The following is a 25,255-nucleotide window of genomic DNA, read 5'->3' as shown; positions in this document are numbered from 1 at the left end:
ATTATTTATTCTTGAAATAAGTATACATCTCATCTCAAGTTCCTGTTTTGTGACTCTTGCTGCATCTGTAATCATAGATCATAGATTTCATGTGGCTGCTCACAGTGCTGTTCTTCTATAATCATATCACTGCATTTAATTTTGATGAAGTCTTTCTTAACTTGTGCCCAACTTTTTTTTTTTTTTTTAATCCTCTCTTTTACAAAGATTCACAGCTTTTCCTTTTGACCGTTTGGTGCCTTTAAGATGACAACTGAGCTATGAAATACTGCTATGCCATATGTAGTAACTTAACTTAGTCACAACTTTTTGTTAGTCTTCAACTTTTAGGTTTAGTCTTCAACTTTTGTTTTTTTTGGTTTTGTTTTCCTATGGAGATGCAAACCTTTCCCTCGGTGAAGGGAGATTTCCACTCTAGTCTGTCCCTCTGCTCCTACAAGTGATGCAGAATACTTTTTTTTTTTTTTTTTTTTTGCGCCTTGAGAGGGATGTGGGCTGAATGATAAGAAAGCTGTGTTGTAGCATACTGGTTCCAAAAATGATAAAATGTGAAATATAACAGGCTTATTCCAGGACCATGCAATCAAAGTAGATTTTGCACTAGAGATATAAAAAGTGACTTTGCAAAGCATTCCTGAAATAATTTATGCTGAGTTCAAGTTTAAAGCCAGAGATATAGTAGTGTGTTATGTGTACTCTTGTCGTTCTGTTTTTAAATCAACAAAATGATTGCAGCTTTTGTGCTTTGCTCAGTGTGGTGATACTTTCAGTATTGTAGAGTCACAGTTACGGGCCTACCAATCTCACAAATAGCTCGTGTTCAAAATTAAAAGGCTTTGTTATTTTTTAGTGCCATCTACCCAGTTTGTAGGGCAGTGATATACTATGAATGATTAGAATTCATTAGTATTCATTCAGTATCTGCTCTATCATTATTTTCCACTGTATTCTTGATATTACACAAAGTGAAGCCTTCATATGCCTGTCCTTACCAGTTGATATTTTTCTGATTATATTTATGCTAGGGACTCCTGCAGTATTACAGTTGGTATCCCAGTGGAGATACCTGGGACTAAAAAACTCACTGTTGTGTTTGGTACCTGCACTGTTACTTTCCGCATTGGATCCAGAAGTATTTTATGTTGTAAAGTTTGTTATATATATAAATTGCATGTATAAATTATATAAATATAATATATAATTTATAAATATAATATACTTATAATTTTTAAGTATAATACATAATTTATAAATATAAATTGTATGTATAAATTGTTATGTTGTTCTGTCACACTCTAGTCATTAAAACATTATAAATCCTTAATTCTTTCAAATGATTAAAAAAAAAAAAAGAAATCTCTTCAGTCTCTTATTTTCCCCTTTCAAAATACTACACTTAATTCAAATGAATTTTCTAAATGAGTTCCCTGTCATCAGTTTATCTTTTTTTTTTTTTTTTTTTGAGTTAGCATTATATTTTGCACAGTTGATTCTGAATAAGAAGCAGATCATAACTTACTAAATATACTAAATTTCTAACCTCTGATGACTAAAATAAGCTAATTTTGGCTGGTGGATTAGCAGTAAAAAGCACATGGGTGTTGCTATTACTGATAAAGTCCTTCCTTACCAGTAATCACTGCAAACAGTCTGCCTGGGAATCAGATGTTGAGGTACAGCATGCACAAGGCTACTGCTTAAGAACAGCGTAGATCCATAGAAGACGAAGGTTGATGTTCTCACTCTGGACTCTACAGATAAAGGCTTATAAAGGGACTACAGTATATCGGGGCAGATCAGATTTTGTTCATATGCTACCATGAATTTTTCTATTGTCCTTCTTGCCTACACAGATGGAAATAAATTAGAGCAATAAGTTTAAGGCATTCTTCTCAAAACATTTTTAAATGTTCTTGGGAGTGCAGACACCAGTAAAAATCTACAGAATCAGGCACTCTTGCTCTGTAAACTATGATGAACTGATAAAACCAAAAGAATTTACAGTGCCTAGGTTTTGAGTATAGCCTTTCATAAACTCATAGGGCTTGAGAAAGTGAGGCATTACTATTGTCCTTTATTCTACAGATGAAAACATAGATGCAAAGAAAAAAAAGTGTATGAACTTATACACATTTTTACCTCCTTAGTGATAGTTTATGTGTCCATCCATAAGGTGATGTACAGGCAAAATGGAAAATGTATCAAGAAAATCCCATTAGAGAATTATGACTAGTTGTTAGATAATTACTTTATTTATGAACTATAATCTGTCTAAAGCTGTAGCAGTCCAAAAAGCACAGTTAAGATCTGTATCTTTATATTTGCAAAGACTACATGTGTGTCTATCCTGACATTATATATGAAGTGTGTAGTAAGTTTGTACACAAAGAAATTTGTCGTCTTTCCACCCTATTGACTAAGCAGAACACTTGAAGTTCCTATTTTGTCTTGTCTTTCATATCGGAATGAGTCTCTATTTCTTGATATGAACATGAAGTGCAGCGGTATAAAGTTGAGCTTAAAATGGATTACTGTCATGAGACTGAAGTTTAAAAGACTTCTTGACTCTGATAATAAATATAAAAGCATTTTTTGTTTAGACCCGGCCCATAAGCTTGCATGACATGCGAAACTTCTTAAAAATTATATCTGTTTTCCATTTTTTGGATGGATGCTATTCCTGGATGTTATTCCTAATGTGTCAGTCATTGACTTAAGAATGTTTTTTCTTGCCTACCATAGTGGGCATTCCAGAATTATTTTCTTAAGTTTCAATTATGTTTCATGCAAGAAAATATGAGAACTAGAAATGCTTCTTTTATGAAGTTTTCATTTGATTGTGTGAGGACAGTCTAATATGTACTTTGCATTAAGTTACAGAGCCAAATAAATAATTTAGCTTAGGAGAGCACAGATGTGAGAATAGTGATGCATCACTTCACCCCTGTGCCTTTTTTCCTGCTTCTGAAATACACAGCTCCTATTGCTAGTAGGAGGGATGTACGGGAGCTGCTGAGGAATAGTGGGGGGAAGGAGGTACTTCTCTTTTGTTTTCCTGAGGCTCCATTCTTTCAGGACTGTGGATGTAGTAAGCTGCTGTTGAGAAGAGTCTCAATTATTAGAAGCTGAGAAAATAAGAATAGAAAACTAGTAGCTAGAGTGCAATGTGATCTCCGAATTTCTGCAGGCTCACTTAAAATCATAGAATCACTCCATTGTTAATGATTATTTGCTGTGGGATACAAGTAATATTTTCAACATATTTAAACATTTCTTGCATCTTCTGATGTCTGCTAACACTGATAACAAAATAAATTACGTTAGTAAGTTACATTAGTTTCTGAGATCTAAATCACTATTTAACCTTTTACTTTGATCAGCAATTCATTAGCGTATTTCATTTTGTAGTGTATTTCATGTAGTTCGAATAGTATGTTGCTGTTTTCTATACTGGTATGAATAGCTTCTTAGGTACATCTAAGAGCAAATCATCATTGCCATGTCAGTGGTGCTGGGAATAGATTGTGTCCTGTTACTGGTGCGTGGTAGATAGAGGGCTGCTTTTGGTCTGAGTAGCTATTGATTCAAAACAGTCCTGGTAAAAGGCTGGATATTGTAATGGGAGAGGATGGGTGTTGGAGTCTAAAAGATTTTATTTTATGTGTGTGGTCTGACAAAGCAGGTAGCCTGAGGGCAAGAAAGTGGTCTCTGGCACTGCTTAAATTGCTAATATGGGTATAGGGTCTGTGCTATTGTAGATATAGGATTCAGGGCAAAGGTCTGTCAGAACATCTTGTATTTTTATAATGTGAAGATATTATTTTTTTTCTTTCTCTACACTATCATTTTCCTTATCATTTGCAGTTACTTCAAGGAGGTATTTTTTTCCTTTTCAGCTAATTATTTTTAACTCTGCTTTGTCAGGACAATACACGGGAGAGTGCTGTAGGTTGATGTGTTCCGTTAGTTCCTGTTGAAGGCCCATACAAAACCAACTGCCAACGGCAGGAAGCTAAATTCCCATAGTAATAAAAATTATTAATCTGCAAAGTTGTTAAAATCACAGGGAACCATGCAGAGCAATTATTTTAAAGTACAGTCTTTCAGTTAGACTTTCTGTTCTGTCACTTGAATTTAGAGCCTGGTGCTAAGCCTGCTGATACGTTTGGGAGTTTTGCTAGCCCTCTTAAATAGGGTTCAACTTGGCATCCAAATGCACACATGCACACAGCAAAAACATTACAGTCAAGTGAAAGTTACATTTTCTACTCAAAGCAGTTTCTCTGTCCTGAGAGAATTCAGCTTCTGAAAGTGTCCCAGAATGGAAACTTCACCGAAGAGTTACAGAAGTTCAGTGTGAAATTGCGTATGTGTTGTGTTAACATATAAAATAAAAGCTGTGGGGGAAGTGTACGAAGCCAGCGGCAGATTGTTGCATAAACACTGGAGATCAAACTTAGAGTAATTAGTCTCAATTTATGTTCACTGCTTGGTACTCAAGCTGGGATTCCTTCAAGGCCTGTAAATCCTGAAGATACAACTATTATTACTTTTAATTCTAAGAGTCTGCATGACGGAATGTTTTGTCTCTTAAGAAAAAAGTGTTTTTGTAGCATTTTGTAGCATTTTGTAGCATCAGTGAGGTGTTGTGTTGTGTGCCATCAGTTACTCATGAGTTATTTGAAGGGACGTGACTATTGGGAACTCTGGAAGACATGGCTTCTGGATGGAGCCATGCTTTCAGATTTTCTTCTTTATGTCTGCCCTAAAAGAGAGGCTTAGAGACAGCTAGCGTTGTAGTTAGTGAGAGCAAACAGGGCTCAGGAATGAATGAAGGGTTAAATTATTTCACGGTGAAAATGTGTAGTCTGCAGAGGGCAAAAGGATCCTGAATCAACCCTGAAATATTAGCCTAATGTAGGGTTGTGTTTTTTAAATGTAAAACTGCAGCATAATGCTACTCTATATTTTTTGGAATATAGTTGATCTCCTTCAAAGAAGGCATAATCAAAAGTGTGCATGTGTTGTCTCATGTTTATGTATAGAATAGAGGGGCAGAGATTGAAATCTGATCTTGAAAAAACTTTTTGCCACAACCCAAGTAGGCTGGTTGAATTCTAAAGAGTTCAAATAAGTGATTATTAGGGTGTTAATATTGAGTTGGGGCTGTCAGTGCATATTTAAGATTGAGAGGTGTCATTGACTTGAGAACGTGCAAGTTAAAATTACTGGGCTGAGATCATTCTACGTGTATTTTTGAGTTATAGAGTTTAATTATGCTACAGTAGGGGATAATTTAGCTTGTCTAGGAAAGAAAAAAGTCAAGTTTCTGCCAGAGTAATTTATCTGTGATACTTTGGGTTAGATTGAGTTGGAGCCATACTTGTGAAGGGAAAAAGTGAGTTGATATTTTTGCACTACAAGCATGTGATTTTGGGGACATGTGGGTAGGTAGAAAGGTAGTCAGGTAACTTACTTACGATCTATTAAGGAGTTAAATTTTTAATTATATATAGGCTATTTATGGATACTTAGCCAGTATGCTGAATTTGTTGCGTAGCATCTCCTTGGAAGTATAACTTAAATATTCCGTATTACATTATTACAGCAGATTACATATATATAGGCTGCTTGCTTTTTCACTGTCCTGTGACACCTTATCTTTAAATTTATGAAATCATCCTACTCATTGCAGCAGGGAGGTTGCTTCATGCACACAGTGGAGAAACAAGATTTAATGAAAAACAGGAAAGTGTTCTTCGTGTGTGTTTTGTTGTTATTTTTTTTTTTTACAAAAGCACGTTCTATGTATTTTCATGTTAAGACCTAGCATTTTTAAGGAAATGGCTGAATGATTTTTTTGAAGGATTTATTTTTTTTTATCAGAACTCTGGAAAATACACAATGTCCTGTCTATATAATATACTTCTTACATGTTCCTCATGAGAAGAATCATTCTTCACATCCAAGCATTCCTCTATCCAGTGTTAATTCGGTTGCTTTACTATCCTAACTATTCACAGTACACTGGTAAAGAATATGTTATAATGAAAGCACTGCATAATGCTGTTAATTCTCTTCACCATGCAGCCTTTTTTGGTAGTCTTGAATGGTGTGGACAGAATAAAATCCAAGGTACGTCATACAATAGCAACTTTCTATCATATGTTATTGGTCTCAGGCTTATGTATCAACTCAGTCAGTAATTGAAGTGATGAGACCGGAAGAATTTGGCCCTGTCTCTTCTCTGTAAGAAATACTGGCAGTGGAGGTTAGTGATGAATTGCAATTTGTTTTATGATATGATAGGGATAGAAGAGAAGGAGGCCCTGCCTATCATGTCTTCTTGAAAGTCTCCCCAAGGTCAGCAGGAGGAGAATGGCATGTGTGAGGGAGGACAACTCCAGCCCTGATAAGCTACACAAACAGCCAATAAATTCACATCAAGGATGCTGCCCGTGACATGAATTTAGACCTAAATCTGCAATCTGAAATGCTGCGGTACATTTGGGAAAAAAAATAATCACCTTTGAATAAGTGAGAATGTCTAATTGAGATGCCAAGCATAGGGTCAAATAGTTAGAGAGGATTAAAGGGAGGGAGGAATTAATAATAAATAACAAACTTCTCATACAAGATTGTCAGAAAACATTGCTGAGTGTACATTGTGAAACATCCGTTAGAAATGTTTGCTTCCTTTAGATATCTTTTAACAGCTGTCTCTTGTTAGCCATAATTTGTGACAAATGCTACAACACTAGTTTAATTAAAGCTCATCATGGATATCTGAATGGAATTCAGTTGGCCTTTAAGAGGCCAGTTAAGAAGGAAGAAGTATCGATACTATTTTTTACTAATGCAAATTTTGGCTGAAAACGTGACCATAGAATTCATGAGAAGTATGTCTGCCTGTACTTTTTAGTTCATTTTATATAAAAGCTCCCTGAGTTATTGCATTGTTCTTTTTTCAATTTATAAGCTGTAGTATTTTCTCTACAAAGACCAGGTAGTTGCTAAGTTAGAGTAGAAATCGCAGCATGTAATTTACCTTTTCACATGCTGAATGTGAGTGAAAGAAAGGAAATACCTGCCATAGAATCACAGAACAGTTTGAGTTGGAAGGGACCTTTAAGGGCCATGTATTACAACTCCCCTACACTGAACAGGAACATGTAAAGTTGCATCAGATGCTCAGAGTGCTGTGCAGCACGACCTTGGATGTCACCAAGGATGGGACACTCTTAGCCTGTCCTTGTAGGAGAGGTGTTCCATATCTTGGAGCATTTTTGATGTGCTCCAACAGGTCTGTGTTTCTCCTGTACTGAGGACTTCACATCCTTAGCACAGAGAAGAGGATCACCTCCCTCACTGTGCTGGCCCCTCTTCTTTGGATACAGCCTTGTTATATTGTTGGCTTTCTGGGTTGCAAGGGGGTGTTGCTGGCTCATGTCCAGCTAGCCATCCTCATAATATAACAGCTCATAAACATCTTATTAGATGTAAATTCATTAATTTGTTAGTGATTCATTGATTTGTTAGCTACCAAAAGACAAATTGTTCTCTAGAGGTAGCCTAATTTTATTTTCTACTTTAGGTCAGTATTTGCAAATAAGACATTTATTTTCTGAATGTTTTGAGGCTTCTTACTTGTCATAAGCTTTTGAAAAATGCTGATAGTTTGAATCGTGTTGCTAATTGACGATTGTATTAAGTTTGATCAGGCATTTCATGGCTAACCACAGAAATATCTAATAAGCCTTGAAACATTCTTGAGAACTTAAAATATGTAAGAGACTTGCTACTTTATGGGTCAGATATAGATAGATAAGCATTTGCTGCTCCATGGGCTTGTATGCCTGTGTTAGTTGGGATAAATAAAGCTTTTTCAAATGTAACTGGGCAGTGTGAACCGCCCGCATATAAGTGGTGGACATGACATGATATTCTGTTCCAAAATATTGGAACTGTTGATATAGCCATATAGTGGGGGCAAATGAAAATAATGAAAACACTAAATATTTAAAATATTTACTTAAAACATATTTAGAAGATGAGTAATTATATGTAGTCAATTATCTTGTGGGATTTGATGAGAATGAGCAAACATGTTTCGTGTTCAGCTTGTGTTAACATTAAAGACACAAGTCTTAGCACTGCAAAATATCTTTCATAAGAGGCCTCTGATAAAATGGTGAATTAGTAGATCTAGCACTGTATTGGCAGGAAGAGTTTTAATGAAGCACCATATTGATTTGATTGTCAAAATCTAATTATTCATTATTAAAAATCCAAATGAAAAAATCCAATTAAAAATTCTACACTGAACCAGAAAAAAACCAAAAAGGTCGCAGTTTAAAAAAATAAAAATAAATTCTAGAAAAAATGTTTCACTAGAATTATTTTTTGAACTACAGCCAAACATGAAGTAAAAACTGATACCTAATTTGAAGACTGTTTTATCCTTCCTTTTTTTTTTTTTTTTTTTCTTCCATCAGAAACTTTCCTAAATGTTTGTCTATATATTTGCAGGAATTCGCAGTTTAAAATTGATTTAACTTACAAGTGTCTACAGTTTGAAATCCCCAGGATTAGGTGGAGATTCGGGATTCTTTTTTTCAGATGCTCGGCATTTTGTAAAAATTGAATTTCTTTTCTGAGGTATCTTGGGACGCATAAAAGCTGATGCGCTTGGAATTACTGATACACCTCTGAAAATTTAAACCTAGAAACTTACAGAGGAAGTATTTATGGGAATGGAGTGGAGAAGCGATGTGTCTGTACAGCACTGAATCTGGTTGGCAGTCCAAGTGGGAATTTAGATGAGTAGGTAAGAAGTTGAATGAAGTTTCTGGACTTTCATAGGCTGAATAAAAATATTGGTACTATGTTTTATCTATTTTCAGTAACAGTAACAAGGAATAAAAGTGGACTGGGTACTGAATTTAATGCATTTAGAAATATGTAACATTAATCACATAATTGGATCAGCCAAATAGCTCTTTGACTTATTAAGAAAGTACAGGCCTTTTACTTGTATACTGAGAAATACAGAAATAAAAAGACCAAAACAAACAAACAAACAAAAAAACCAGAAGATAAATCCTTTGTCCATTGTATGTGGTTAAACAAAGAACAGATAGGTACAAATAGTCCTGATATAGAAATTCAAATAAATTATGCTGTGATTTGTCAAGAGTAAGCTGAGAAAAATATAGGGTAATGAAAAGAAAACAAATTGCTCCTCTGATCTTCAGTGCTTTCTTTGCAGTTTTACTTTGTTTTGCCTAAAACATGCCTGAAGATTGTATTATTTCAGAATACTTCAATCCTTTGTTACTTTTACTGTACTCCGCAGATCATTTAATTAAAATAGACATTCAGATTATGCAGATGATTTGCAGATTGTGTGATCGTGTTTTTGGGAAGTAATGCTTAAAATGGGTTACCAGCTGCCTTTGAAGCATTTCAAATTGGTTTAATTCAGGGTAGGAACAGCCACAAGCTTTTGATATATTTCTATCTCATTTCTATTCCTGATTGCCCTCAGAACAATCTGTAGTGCTCTCTCTGTCCTGACCAGTATCTAATCGTAAGGTTTATTTTGTGATTTCACAACTGTATACTATGTTTGTTCTCTTATCAGAAATGTGCATAACACTCAGAGAAGATAAGGAACAAAGCCAACAATAAATTGTGATGCACATATATCCTTAAAACCTACTGAACAGTGTTATGTGTTGATGCTGAGAAATTCAGATTTGGAATGTGTAAATTTGTAAAGATTTGAATTGCAGTCAGGCTTAATAAATGATAAATGTATATTGCAACATAGAATCATTAGTTACACCCTGAATTACGCATCTTTTATGATATGTTATCCCATATGCAGCTTTAAAGATTTTTGGCTGCTTGCTTGAGTTGTTGTTGCATTTAGACATTCCTACTATAAATACTAAAAGCTGTTTCTGATTTTTAAAGATTCATAGCTTAGCAATGTAGAAATAAACACACTCGGATCATGCAAACTAAATAAGTAACTGAAACATTTCAGATTGCTGTAATACTGTCCTTTTAGATAAGAGACTACTACAGATGTCCAACTTGAAGTCTTTTCTTTGTTTTTGTATTTTTTCCTATGTGAGTGTGCTTTTCACACCATCATTTTTAATGTGGATTTTAAAGCCATAATGAACTTTTATTTTTAAAAACCAAATCTTTAAAAAAGAATGTGGTTTTTTGTGTTTTCCTTAAGCATTCTAAACACAAAAGTTATTCATAAAATTATTTTTTATTTTCCCTAATTTCAGTGATATCGATTTGCTACTAATGAAAAAAAGTCCTAGAACTTAATAATATATACAGCTTATGGTTTCAACCTGTAGTAGATGAATGTTGTAAGTAGTGCTCCTTGACAATTTGAGGATGATGTTAAGATGGAAAACTAAGTCAAAGCACTGGGAATAGTGATCCAATCTCTGGTGCTGTTCTTACTCCTTATTTAAATATTATTTGAAATTTCACACAATTTTTATAACCAAGTGAATATTCTTTACTTTCGAATCTGTCATTTGACTTTGAACCTGTCTTTGTATCTTTTATTTTTGGTTGTTTTTTGTTGCGCCCAGAAACCATCTGTTAGCTCTTAAATATGGTGTATTTGAGTGAGGTTATCAGTTCTGCAATAAAGAGTACATTATCATTCAAACTAAAACACCTCTGGAGCTGATGTTGTTCCTGATAAACAAAGTTAAAGCTCAGGGTGGTATCACCTCAGTTAGCTTTGAAAAGGTCAAACTGTCCCAGTCTCCTGCTGAGAGAACAATCCTGCCTGGCTGTGTAGGATTCTTCATCAACTCCAGTGTCCATATGGCAAGATTCTTGCCCAGTACACTCTGTACAAACACATACTGGTGTTAGCCTTGTATCTTTTATTTCTGCCGTAGTTGCACCTAGCCTCTGTGGTCTTGTTGCCTGCATGCCTTTGGTTAACTATGATCTTCCCTCACAGAAATAGCTTTCTGATCCCTGTTGTGCAACAGTGCATGAAACTGCAAACACCTGGAAAGATTTTCCATGGTGCAAGCATTAGTGTATCAGTGGCCAAACATCTGGAACTCATCAGGAGATTCCCACTGGGTCCTTCAAGTGCTGATTGAGATTTTTCTTTTATAAGATTGCACGTCTCTTGACGTTGATTCTGAAAACTGAGAGGAAGTAGGCGGGCATTGATTGATAAATTAAATTATTTACCACTGCATACTTTGCTAAAGATGTGAAATACCACAATGCTTGTACATTATTTTTTTCAGTGTTCAGTTGTATTTGTTGTAGGTAACAAATGACAGGATTTTGGATATGAGGTAGTCTGTAAACAGCTTGGGTTTTCATTTAAAATGAAGTACTTCTGTACAGTGGTAAAGCTGCAGCAGGTCTTTTTATTAAGAAGGGAATTTCCTTGGCTTGCTGGTTCTCATAATGTATGTTCTTGGTTTAAGTTCTATATCTTTTTTTTTTTTTTTTTTTTTTCTTCTCCTCCCCCATGTAATGCTATGGATAAACAGGAGGTGAAAAGTGAAGAGAGCTGAGGCAGCCCCACTGACATCTGGTATTTCCAGTATTCAGATTACCCCCTTCTTGGTCTTTCACATGTGAGTCCTTATGCTAATAGTTGATGATACCATTACATGGTACTGTGCTGTTCTATACTATCTGATACAGCATTGTTTTGGTACACCTGGAAGATGATAAAAATTAATCTTTCCTCAAAACCGAGTCATTTTTGAATTGCTACGATGATGTAACTTTCAAGACTGTGTGATGATGTATGTGGGAAATGGCTGCCCACACGCCTAATTTTTTAAAATACAATGTTTTTTTTTCTTTTTCATCCTATAACAGTAGGAATGCATCCTCAGGTATTTTGATGTTGCTCAGCACAGGACGTTTATTGACTTCTTCCTGGCCACATTGGATACTCTGACAGTCAGGTTTGGGGGGAAAAAAGGTGTCTGTATCTCACACCTTTTCTCCTTAACAGCACACTCTGCATAGATAAATTAGGAGATTAAATATTTTGCCTGTATACTGCTCGAAAATGTCTCACAGAGGGAGGTAATCTCCTAAGTCCAGAAACTGTTTCTATGGTCTTACTGAAGTGTGAGAAACCTACTGGAGTTGGTCAAAAGATTTATCCTATGCTATAATATTTATGTTTAAAGATTTCCTTCTGCATATTGCGGTCACTTCTTATATTACTTTTTATGCTGCAGGAATTTACTGATTTTTTTTTTTTTTTTATTGTTGCAGACACAACTTTTTGAACAGATGTGGTTGAGTATGTACAGTTTGTTTTAAGCCCTCTAATCTAAAGCACGTATATGGAGTTCTCAAAGTCAGTCCAAATACTGAATGCTGAATAGTCATTTGTGTAGTTCATTTATCTGTTACATGGTTTTCTGAAGAAGATCAACATTTTCAAGCTTTAGTGATAGCAAACAGGATGTATAGTTATTTAAACAGAAACTTCTATGAAACAAATGCACATCCTTCTGCTTTTACTTTTTGTTTATTTGTTATCCCAAATGTATTTTTAGTGGTGATGCTTTCAGAGAGTGCAAATGAAGTGCTGGAAGAAAGATTCATGAGTTGCAGACTGAGTTCATTGGAAAGGTAAAGGAAGACCTGGAAAATGCATTCCTTCTGGAAACTGTCTCCCTGTACTCTTGGAAGCCAATAGAAATGGGCTTGCAGGAGAAGAAGATAGAATTGTGTGTGCATTTTAAGATGGTTTACTTCAGGCTAGCTCTCATGAGCTCCCAAGGACTGGAGTGCACCTTTGCTTTAGCTAAGGTAGATTCAGTTCAAGTGTTCCAATGCAACACTCACTGTACAGGGACAACTGGGATTTGCTTCACATGCATGCTTGTGATTCAAACTAAACAAGGAGACTCAGACATTGCTGACTTCAGTGAGAACTGGTAAAAGGCAGACTGGTCTTGAAAAATTTATTGGTAATAAACAAGTTGGACTAGATGAGATTTTTTTTTGAAAAAATTGAGCACTGGTTGGTGGTTTTCTCTCTCCATCTTTTTTTCCCCCTCTATGAAATTTATTATTTAATTTTCTAAAGCATGAAAGATGTTTGTAGCCTATCTTCATCTTCAAGTGTGGTTTTTTTTAATGCAGAAGTTTAATTCTGGTCTTAAACTTGAAAAGATAAAAGCTAGAGTACTGGAAGCATTTCCCAGATTCTTATGATTTGCAATCAATTTACTGTACTGCAGAGTGTTCCAAGCCTGCTCACCTCCAAAAGATAGGTCCTGACACTACAGGGAAAGTGTCCAGCTAATTTTGTGTATGTAACAAAGATCGACCCTTTATAGTATATATAGACGTAAAAGAACACCTCCATTATTTTTTCTGAGGTAAAAGAAAGCTTCATTCTGTGTAAAGTGGCTAGAGTAACAGGAAAAATTTTGGTAGTTTAGGATGTCATGTGTGATTCAAGTCTTGCCAAAAACTGAAGTCAGTGGGATGTGCTGAGTTAATATTATTGGCCCAGCATCTAAGAGACCTTTCCAAACTTACACAAGACCTTTGTGGCAAATATGAAAGCTTGGTCTAGATCTGCTGCCTCTTAGTCTAGTCTTCAGTTTGCAGGGACATCCATCCTCCCTGTCTTTATCTTTCTGCGCTGTTTTCTTGTATGTGAAACAAGAATCACAACAGATCTATAAGTCAGAGATGATTCACTGGTATTATGTTCTGTATTCCGTAAGCTCTGAATCTAAAATCAGTGGAAGTAGTTTGTAGAGGTAATATTCACACATAGAAGTGATAATACTGGAGCTATTGTCTGTGATATGCTGTCAGATTTGCTAATACTGTCTATATGTGCAGTTGGCTAGGCCTTGCAAGGAAATGTAAACTTTTAGTGCGCTGAGCCACACCAAATGCAGCGCAATTTAATTATAAAAGAGCCATTGAAGTATTTTGCTGGAAAGCCAGACTGCGTTTTTGAAGCATGTGTTTATAAACTCCTGGTTCTAAGTACAATGGTCGCATTATAAATGAGTGCTAGGGAATAGGCAGTGCTCCAAGCAGAGTCAGGAGTGGAAAAGAAGTAACAGCTGACTTCTGTTTATCAGAGCAGCTTGAGCAGGATGTGCTTTCACATATCTAAATATTTATGTAAACAGATGCACGTTAAACCACTTAGAAATAAATAAAGCTTTCTGAAAATAGAACTCCACGATGACATCAGGAGCTGTTTATCCTCAAGAACTGTGGGAATGAGCTTGAATAACCAAATATTTCATTGAAAAAATGCAATAAAACTAGCTTCAGATGTAATTTCTTAAGTTTATATGACACAGGCCATCTCACTATGCTGATTGTACAGATTTACTATTATTATTTTTCTAAAACCAACCAACTTTACCTTTTTTCCCACCCTCACACAATGATTGATAGTTTACACTTGTTAATATAGATTTTAAGTGAGTTAGCTTGTCTGTTCTTCTGTGTACTAAGGCAGAGAAAGCCTTGTTGGACACAGTGTCTTCTATGGATGATTTTTCTACAGTTCAGTGCTTCCTCTGGAATTTGAAAGAAAGTGCACTGCAGCCACAGCTCATAGCTGTTTTCTGTTTCTGTACGTACTTTTTTTTTTTTTTGCTAGGATCAACTTGTGTGGTGTTTTTTGGTTTGTATATTTGATTCTCTCCCGCCCCCCCACTTTTTTTGGTTTGTTTTCTTTAATTCTATTTTGGCAGCTGTGTGAAACATTTTATTGTAACTTGTTGCATGCATGCCCTACATATCCTTCTGTTTTACTTCTTTGCACAGACTTGGGTAAACAAAGTTGACCAAAGTCTTAGGTTTCAAACTTCACTCTGACTTTGTCTCCATTTGTGCTCCAGAATTGCAACGTAACTTGTCATTAGATTTCCTTTGTTATATATTGGAATATATCCAATTTTCAAATAGGTTATAAGGCTGCATTTCCAAATGTTCCAAAAGTAATGCCTCATATTGTAATATATTGGCCCATGACATCAGAGGTGGATGTTGGTGGTATGGCAGCAGAAGTTGAACCTTCCCACCAGTATTCTTTTGCATTTTGTTGCCATGTGACAGATGATGGGAGAGGGGCAGTGTGACAGAATGATGTCTGACATGGAAGTGTGTATGAAAAAAAAGGTTTGTCATTGAATTCCTCCAAGTAGAAAAAATGGCATTCATTGATATTAATCGACACTTGCTGAATGTTTATGGAGACCAAATAGTAAATGTGAGCACAGTGAGGTGGCAGGCAGTGCATTTCAGCAGTGCTGACAGCAAAATTAAAGACAAGCCTTGTTCTGGATGGCCATGTACTGCTGTCACACCACAAAAATGAAGAGTATCTCAATCAGCTCATCCATACAAAGCAGTAGATTGTGACTAAGGAACTGTGTATGGAGCTGAATATCAGTTTTAATGCATTAGCAACCATGGTGGCAGTTTGGGAATACTGCCAAGTTTGCACCGGGTATGACCCATGAATGCTGACACAGGAACAGAAAGAACACCTTATGCAAGTTTGTCAGGACCTATTGAACCCATGTGAGGCTGAAGATGACAGTTTCCTGGATCACATTATCACCAGCAGTGACCTATGGTGTCAACACTATAAGCTGGAATCAAAATGACAGTGCACGGAGTGGCAACATGTGAATTCCTCATTTAAAAAAAAAAAAAAGTTCTGGATGCAGCCCTCAGTGGGTAAAATGATGTACACTGTCTTTTGGGATAGGAAACGTAGTCCTTCAGGATTTCCTGGATCGCAAATAAGCTATCAACTCTGACTGCTGCAACACAATGCTGTCTGAGCTGAAAGCTTGAACTTCCCGGGTCAGAGAAATATTATTATTTATCTATCTCTCCCTTATATTGCAATATGGTAACACTAGGCCCCATACCAGTTTGAAGATCCTGAAGCACACTGACAGTCTTAGCTTAACTGTTGTACCACACCCAATGTATAATCCAGATCTGATGCCTTCTGACTTTCATCTGTTCAGGCCAATGAAACATAGACTGTGTGGGCAACATTTTCCTAGAAACAATGTTGTGGTACCATTTATGAAAGAGTGGGTCACCTTCATTGGTGCCATTTTTTTAATGAGTGAATCATGCAGGCTCTTGCTCACTGCTGGAAAAATGCATAGCTGATAATGGTGAGTAGGCTGAAAAATAGTGTTTTGTAGCCAATAATTTTCTGTATCAGGTAGCGTTGTTGTGCTCTTTACATCTGTTGTTATTTCCATGGAAATAGTTAGGAGGCATTACTTTCGGAGCAATCTATGTATAATATGTTGTCTTAAGGTACATAAATAAAACAGCTCCAACTCAGCCCAAATTTATATGAGAATAGGAAGGTCTATTTTCCTTGAATTTCATTTTCAGATTTATTTCACATACATGACTACATTTGTTAAGATTTCTAATAGGTTTATATTCTACTGCCAACGATTGCTAATCCTGAGAACTTTTTAATACCTCAAGCTCTTTATGACTTCTTGACAAGTTGTATCACTAAAAGCTTCATGGAACAGAAGCTAATTAAAGAAACAATCAACAAATGGTTTGCTGTAAATTTGGGACAAATTAACTCTAGGGGGTACAATAATCATGCAAGATGTCCTGACAGATTTTTATGATCATTTTACGTCAATAAATGCCACTCCGTGTTCCATGTGTTATTGTGAGAACAATGCATCTGGTGAAATGGTTAGAGTTTGTGGTTGGAAAAGGAAATTAGTTCTGCTCAATCTTGAGCTGATGTAAACAAAAGAAATGTTTTAATGTAGTTTTTTTCTTCATTTCATGTGAAGAAGCATGTTTCTGAAACTTAGTGGGGCCAGTACCTTCAGTTTGTCTTCCTTCCAATAAATGTGAAGATGGAGCTTCTTCAACTAATTCAAGGCTTTGTGTTCTGTGGTTTTGAAATCCTTGCAGTTTTTTGCTCAGTTTCATTTTGTGACTGACAAATCTGCAAGCAGTTCTTTTGGACAAAATGCCCTTGGTGAGTAGAGGTTGACAAGAAGAACATTTTATGCCTTCTGACCTTGTCTACAGCTCTAAAATTTCTCTGTTTTGGCGAATCATTACACATGAGTAAGATGAATAAATAAAATGGGAAAAAAAAGTACAAAGTTATGGCTGGTTATGGATGCAGAAAGAGCCACATTTGTTTCTGATACCAATCTAACCTGTTTACAGTTTGTTTGACTCTGAAGTGGTACCCCAGACAGGGGTACTTTTAAAACTTCTTGGAAGTTGGTTGATGTCAAATTTATCGTCTTATTCCTGTGCTTTAATGGCCAAACCTGATATTTGATTGAACTATTGTTTCAGACTTTATTTTAAATGTGAAGTTTGTGAGTTGTCCAGGAGTTTCTCAGACATTCCCACGTGCTGTCTTCTAAATTGCAGATAATGTGCATACTTGTTTTGGTTTCATTTGTACCTTCAAAAGGTATGTAGTTTGTAAGGAATTTATTTTTCTTGTCGTGGAAGTAGAATTTTTCCATTGTTGAACTTCATAAGTTTTCTGTTTTGATCAGTCCTCGATTTTGAGTCCCTCTGGTTTACAGTTCTGCTGTCTAATTTCTGCTAAGTGCCTTGAAGCCCTTACAGAGATTCTTTGTTTACCATGCACTATATGTTTCTGGTTTAGGAGAGCAAAGCAGTCACCACCTAATGTGGTAATTCTGGTTTAGGCAAAAAGAAACTAACAAATTTCAGAGTTTGTCTTTAATGCCGATATCTAAATTGCCTTTCTTTGTTTGTTTTTCAATTATTAAACTATCTTGAAAGATGTTTTGATTGACGGTAAAGGCTCTTGAAGGCATTTCCACACAGATAAATTCCCAGGAGGCAGTCATCAAACTTGATGTAGAGAACAGAAAGTTTCTTGAGTATGAATGTTTCTTCTTATCAAAGTTTGCCTCTCTTGCATGTAGCTTAGTTTGCAAATTTATGCTCTTGGTATTTTACTGTGAGATGAAAATACTTAACTGCTAAGAGTTTGTTTTGAAAGCTTATTGTCAAAATCTTTCAAACATCTTTTATGGCTGTCTGACAAGGATGTTGTGTGGCAAAAGTCTGAATCACCAAACCTTCAGGAATTTGCATGCATTTTCAGTGGTGTGTATGTACACAAGTGCTGTTTAACAGTGTGCACAAAGTGGCATTCTGGGCACTGGGCTTTTTGTTGTTGAAACAGTCAGCGCACTGTATTTACTATGAAGTATGAAGAACTTAAAAGTCAAGATGGCCACTAGGATCCTGATGTTAGTTCAGAAAAGCTAGAATGTTTTCTGAGATTGCATCATCCTTCTGAAATCCTTCTCTCCTGCTGTGTTGACATTTTTGTTCATCTTCTGCTCAGTGTCTTTCTGAAGTTTGTGTGTGCCAATTAATTTGTCAGGTATGTGGCTGTACCATGTGGGGCTCTTAACTGCCAAAAAGCATACAATCACCGAGAGCAAAAAAAAAATAATTTGTGAGTTTATGCTGTGTGTCTACAATTGTGGATTAAAAAAAACGAAAAATGATTTTTAGACGTTTCTGATAGCACTTGTGCTGATTTTGTGTGCTGTTTGAATAGTGATCATTTTGGTCTGCCTGTCAGCAGTTCAGATGTTTGTAACAAGAAGACTATCGACCTGTTGTTTTAATTTATTTGGGGTCAGTGATCAATTAGATCTTTTTGGTAGGTAGTGTATATTAGAAGGATTGGTATGCTTAAGAAATACTGGAGTATGCATTTTGACATTCTTTAAAATAGGTTTAGTAAATTCTGTAATACTTTCTGTGTAATGTCTATCCTGGTGTACCTTAAGTGAACTTCTGAACTAGCTACAGCTGGCTTCAGTGATGCATTTCTGACTGTGGAAATCTTGCATTTAAAGGAAAGAAAATGCATATAAAAAGGAAGTAATAAAATTTCAAAATTCTGAAACAGTTTCTAAGAAGTAAATAGGAGGAAATTAATTTCTTAGCAGTTTTTCTGCTGCAGTTTTTGTTCACTGTCTGGTGCTACTCCTTTGCGCTTTTTAAGTGCTAACATCTTGTGTTGTTGCTTTATTATCATCATTTTTATTTTTGTCCTGATTTTGGGAGTTATATAACTCTTGGCAGTAGACCTTTCATGTAAGCCTAAAGGTGTTAGTGTCATTTTTGGATACCAGTGTGTTTCATCACAAGAGAAATTCCTGGTAAATCATTTTAAATTATGGGTGGAGATTTATTGCTCTGTTCATTTTTTATGGTTCCTTAATCTGGCTTAAGTCACTGGGAAGGAAGCCACAAATTCTTTGGTATAGGGCCTTTGAGCAGCCTGTGTGTTATTGTGCTGAATCACAGCACCTGCATCAGCCTAAACAAACCATTTTTCTCAAGACCCTGGAGATTTTAGTCTTATGAATAGCAATTTTTAGACCATCCAGTATTATTTTAAAAATGCATGAAATACTTAGATTAATATTCATGTAATTATGCTTGGTCTGAGCACAATTAAATTGGACTTGATGTTTATGATTCACTTTATGAAGATCTACAAATGGTGTTTTTTGTGGTATGAGAAAGAACCTGAATGTTGAATTGCTTTGGTACACTTTCATTATTATTTCCATATGCACAAACTCTGCAAGTTATATTATCTACATAACTTCCATAATTTATTACAAATTACTTAAAAATGGTTTCTTAGGTCGTATTTCATTTTCTCTAATGTCATTAAAATAGAGCTTATGTAGGTATTTTTTTCTATTCTTGCCATCCTATGGATGTTTTTTTTGTGTGATTTCCATTACTATAACTCAACAATTAATACAAGTAAATAGAGCAAAAAAAAGAGAGAAGTGGCAGCACAGGTTCTTTCTCTCAAACCGACTCAGATTTCCTATGTGAATTTGGGCAAATCACTTAACTTCTCCATGTCTGTTTCCACATCTGTACAGCAGGAGTAGATTTCCCATGGGCTTTATAAAAATTAATAAATCTTTGGAAAGTACCTAGGAATTCTGAAGTGCAAGGGCCTGTGGATTCCCACATCTTGTAAATTACATCATGATGGCCTCATTTAGCTTAGGACTTGGTCAAAAGAATGTGCAGATTATTAGTATTTGTGCGTCAGTAGCTATAAGGGAGTCTTAATTTATGTTTCACGAGACTGAACAATTATCACAAGCTCTCTACATTCTTCTCCAGGGTTATGTGCTGTCAGTGGTAAACCTGACAAAAGTTAGCTCAAGAACACTTACACCACTAGAAAGTTCAGCTATTTTCAATAAAAAATTGGCTTGTGATAAAGAATTGTTTAAAAAAATAAATGATAGAATATTTGTTATTAAAGTAAACTCTCTTAAAACTCTTTGGTTGTGTTGTACTCGCTGTGGCTCTACTTTCTGTTCAGAATTTACTCCTTGCATGTTGTTGCTCTGTGCTTAACCTTTCCCTTTTGGGCCACAGGAATAAAAAGGGTCGAGTGTCTGCAAAGCACTGTTACAGCATCTGGAGATCTGTGCTTTTGGCCTCTTTCTATATATTTTCATGGTAACTGTACTGTTTTTCCTGTTTAACTTTGTAATCAATAAAGGTCCAGAAATATCAATGCTGATTGTTATTTCAAATCTTATTAGAGCAAGAAAGTGCATTTCATATTTTTTTTCAGATAGATTTTGGAGGACAGCTGTCTCCAACCTGAACAGGAAGCCTTAGAAATGCAGCTTTTCATCGTCTTAGGGGTAACGTGGCAAAACCTGATGGTGTCTGATTCTTCTATGTTCAGTCAGCTGAAACTGTCAGTCTACCTCAGCCTTTGCTGAGGAAGCATGATTTTCAGGCTCTGAAGTCTTCTCTGAGTTGTGATGCAGGGCTACAGGGTGGCAAATTATGGTGCTTCTGTTATTTTAATAGCAAGAACTTTTACCCACAGCCCTGTGAATATAAAACAAAATACAATTATTATTGACAGACAGCAGTAGTAACAAAATAAAGGCCCAGTGGTAATTACAGAGTATTTTGCACTGGAGGGACCTTTAAAGGCCATCTAGTCCAACTCTTCTGCAAGGGACACCTGCAGCAAATCAGGTTGCTCAGGTCCCTATCCAGCCAGGCCTCGAGTGTTTCCAGGGTTGGAGTGTCCCCCACTTCTCTGGGCAAACTGTTCCAGTGCTTCACTACCCTGATTTTGAAAAATAAGCTACATAATTACTAGAGGGTAGACCTCTGGAAAAGCCATTTTCTCCAAACCCTTTTCTTCCTCTTTGCAAATTTGCCTTTGCCAAATCCTAACTTAAAGCATTTGGCAGACATAGCTGGTCGATCTCTTACTCTGTAGAAAAGTACCCTCCATTTGAGACGCGCATATAGAGAAAGTTTGGGTAATGGTTGGCTTGGCAAAGAGATTTCTTTGGATGGATAAAAAATTCCCAAGGCCTCTGTTTATTTATATAGTTCTTGGAATAACCCTGTTTTGAAAAGGCTGCTGGCCAGCTGCTGAGACAGCGTTCCAGCTAATATATTCCCAACGCAATCACCACACTTTGCTTTTCCCATCATGATATCCCCAAAGCTGTTTTTGGTTAAATCTCATGACTGGAATATAGAAGAGTTCACATTAAGTCAAAGCTCTCAATACCACAATGTTACTCCACCCCCCCAGCCTTCCCCCCCTTCTCTCTTCTTCCATGCAAGCCTCTTTAAGTGGAAGGCCTACCTTCAGCTTTTTTAACCTGATGGTTTCTCTGTCTGTGAGCAGTATAATACAGTGTGCGTCTGCATACATAATGCCAATAATAGGTAGATCATTATGGTGGATCTCAAATGTGTAAGGGAAGAAGTTACTTTTAGCAATTAGATTAAACATTCTACTTCAGTGACAAAAATAAAAGCAGAGTCAGTGCTAAGGATCTCTTTGGCGTAAGTGCCCTTTTTAGCATTTTGTTGTTCTTAGCAACCAAACCACTAAGGCTGTAAGCCAGGACAACAAATTACTTTTTTGTTTATTTGAACTTTTTTTCTTTTTGAAGTGAAAAAATTAAAGAGCACTACTCACGTGTCTCATGGTGATAGTGTGCAGACAGCCCACAGGACTTAGAAATGTGTACCAGATGGTTTTTGATTGTTTTTTTTTTTTCCTCATTGGGTGAAGTGCTATCAACGAAGACAGTTCTTGCCCTTTTCTGTTCTTTCTGCCTATGTGAATTCTTACATTTATTCCCTTGTCAAATGTAAGAAATATAACACTCAAAGAAGTATAACATGCTGAACAGTTAATTTAGATCTACAGTGGTTGTGGATCCGTTTGTTGGATCTGAACGTTCCATGGACGTAGCTATCCATGTGATACAGGCTGTACTCAAGGATTACCAGGCAGGACAAATTCACATATACTTGCACACCCTAATCTGACTGCAGGAAAGTTGGTTGTAACACGTTTCTCTGTGGGATGCAGTGTCTTGAACTAAGCTTTATGCAGGGGTGTGTGTTGTTAGCAGAACGTATTCTGCTGAATATGGGAAGAGAATTGGGTCCTAGCTAATCTTTCTTGTAATACAGTTGTGCTCAAGATAGTTAAAATGTTTGTTGTTCCTCTTGTCATTGCTTGAATACACTAAAGAGATAGTAGTACTCAGTAAGATTGGTCTGCTTTATGTTCATTTTCCTATGTAATTACTCTTCTTGATTACCAGGGTGAGGCAACTTTCACCACTGATTTTATTTGGCTTTTGTACCTTCAGTGACTATCTCCTATTTCTCTGTGTGTTACAGAGAATGATCAAATTAAACATTTAAACCTCCCTTCACCTAAATCCATATACTGGAAGAGAATGCAATTTACGGTTTGTGCAGTATTTCCTGAAATCCATGTTTCACTTTCTTTCTTCTTATGTTTGTTGTGCTTAGTGTTAATGACAGCTTGTATTGTTAACAAAAGTAATAAGCAGTGACAGAGTCATTTGCTGCCAGTGATCACGGGTCTGGCTTTGTGCTCTGGGGTGTTCTGTTGCAGTCTGTGGTACAACAGGGAGGTATTGCCCAAGACAAGGCTTCTAAATGGAGATACAAATTTTTAGTCCCCTAGGAAAGACACTGAAAAAAGAAGGTTCAGAAGGGAGGATATGCTGCTTAATGAAGGGACAGCCAGTACTACAGCAGAGGTGTATCAAGTCATCTCTGGCTTTGCTGACCTATGCTGTTCACTTTAGATGCTAAGTTAATATGTTCCATGTTGGTAGAGACCAGTGCATCTGTAAGTCTCCAGTGATTCCAGGCTCCATACGCAAGTGATTTAAAAAAAAAAAGAAAAAAGTGATGAGTCCATCCTGAAAAGACTGAGTGCAGTCCTGGTGGACAAACATTTTCAGTTTATATTTAGGATAACTATGTGAAACTTAATTGAATAAGTCAGTCAGTCAATATTTTAGGGCATTCTGACCCTTCTTGCTTCATTCCTTAAGTCTTGCAGTGAAATGTATGTTATTCACAGAACAGCACAGCTGTACTCCAGTGTTCCTGGACTGGTTTGCTTGTTTTCCTGCCATATATTGTAGATATTGGATGAAGAAAGGCTAGTATATGAGAGAGGGAATAAAAAGATTAAAAATATAAAATGATTTTTTTGGTGACTGTTTTGTTTTGGAAAAAAACTGCTATTATTGAGGAGCAAATGGTAGAAAAAGTGTCTAGCGGGTAACAAAGCAATGCCGGTTGATATGGGCGTCACAATGAAGTACATGGAGGTACTTCTATCCCCTGCCATTGAGATGTAACTGCAGAAAAGAAGGGAGGCTTCAGCTTCCAGAAATGCATTTACTTTGAACTACTATTTTCATACTTTTAGAGAAGGGTTTGTTGCCTTTCAGAGGTGATTATGCATATTATTACCTCTTGTGTCACTTGATTGAAGCTTTTTTCTCTTAGAGCTATTCATTTAATGTATCCTTTCTGAGGAGTTCTCTGAACATTTGGAGAGGTGTATTCAATTTTCCTGAAAGAAAACCTTCAGAGCACTGCAAATTACTTGTGACAGGGAGAAGGTTGCAGTATCACTGTGTATCAAAGGTCCTGGCAACAGAGCTCCAAGGAATCAACTTTTTTTTTTTTTCCATAAGAGTCCCACTGCATTTTATAGGTGCCAATAATAAAAATGTTCCATTAAGTACACACAGGAAAGCAGTATTTTTACTGGAAAGGAGCCCAGTTCATGTGCACAGTCTAGTCTGTGTTATCATCACTTACATCTTTTGTGCTAAGAGCTTTTTGTAGTTACAAAATCCTTTAAATTGAAATTAAAATTATATCTTCTACCTATAAGATTGACTTTTTTTTTTTTTTCCTTTGAAGAGACAACACGGTTGTCTTGTCTTGTTCTGCAAGATACCTTTTGGGAAATAAGTAGTCCTTGGTTTATGTCAGAATTTTTCAGAAATTAGACAACTTTTTTCATAAGGTAGATTTTTATTTAAAAACAAAACAGCAATATGGCTGTGGTTTCTCAGTTGCTATATTAAAAAGTGTTGCCTTGTTATTTTGATTAACTTTGGGACAAGAATGTGTACATGTGCATATGTATGTATACGTTTAATGAAATATATTTGAGCACTAGCTTTTTGTGTGTGCATACTGTTAAGGCTCAAAAATTTAGGTTTTTTCTTTTTATAGTATCTTTGCATGGAATTGTATTGCTTCCTTTTTCAAAATACACATGTAACAGCAATAATCTCTGATAAACTCTGAGGTATGTGAAGACTTCAGTAGTTCTTTCCTTTGGGTATATACACATACATGTGTACGTAGCCTAAATGTTTCAGCATGAATAGTTGGTGTGTGAGGGAAGGACCAGTCAAGTATGAAATAGATAGATGTGATTATTCATTTAAAAGCTACTGGCTGGCCTACTTTAATAGCTAGGTTTGGTTATATCTGGTTTCCACATGTGTTTCCTGTTTTTATTCTAAATTCTATACTGCTCAGGGACCAAGGGAATGCGAGTCCAGGATTTTCCTGAAAGGAAGGACTGCTTTGTTCATTACTGCCATGGGAATGTGTTAAATTTAAGTGTGTGTAGTACAGGTCTCAACTGTGTTTCTCCAATAGCAGATATCAGCTTAGACTCACTTAGCAGTGTGTAAGAGAAAAAAGAAAGCAGTGGTGGACTGTTTTTCTTTTTAATTTTCTTGAGGGAATAGAGAAGAAAGAG

Source organism: Lagopus leucura, unplaced genomic scaffold (assembly GCF_019238085.1).
Source record: "Lagopus leucura isolate 7727_CA_CO unplaced genomic scaffold, USGS_WTPT01 Super-Scaffold_73, whole genome shotgun sequence".
Taxonomy (NCBI): Eukaryota; Metazoa; Chordata; class Aves; order Galliformes; family Phasianidae; genus Lagopus; species Lagopus leucura.
The sequence above is the reverse complement of the archived record's forward strand: the minus strand, read 5'-3'. Positions refer to the sequence as shown.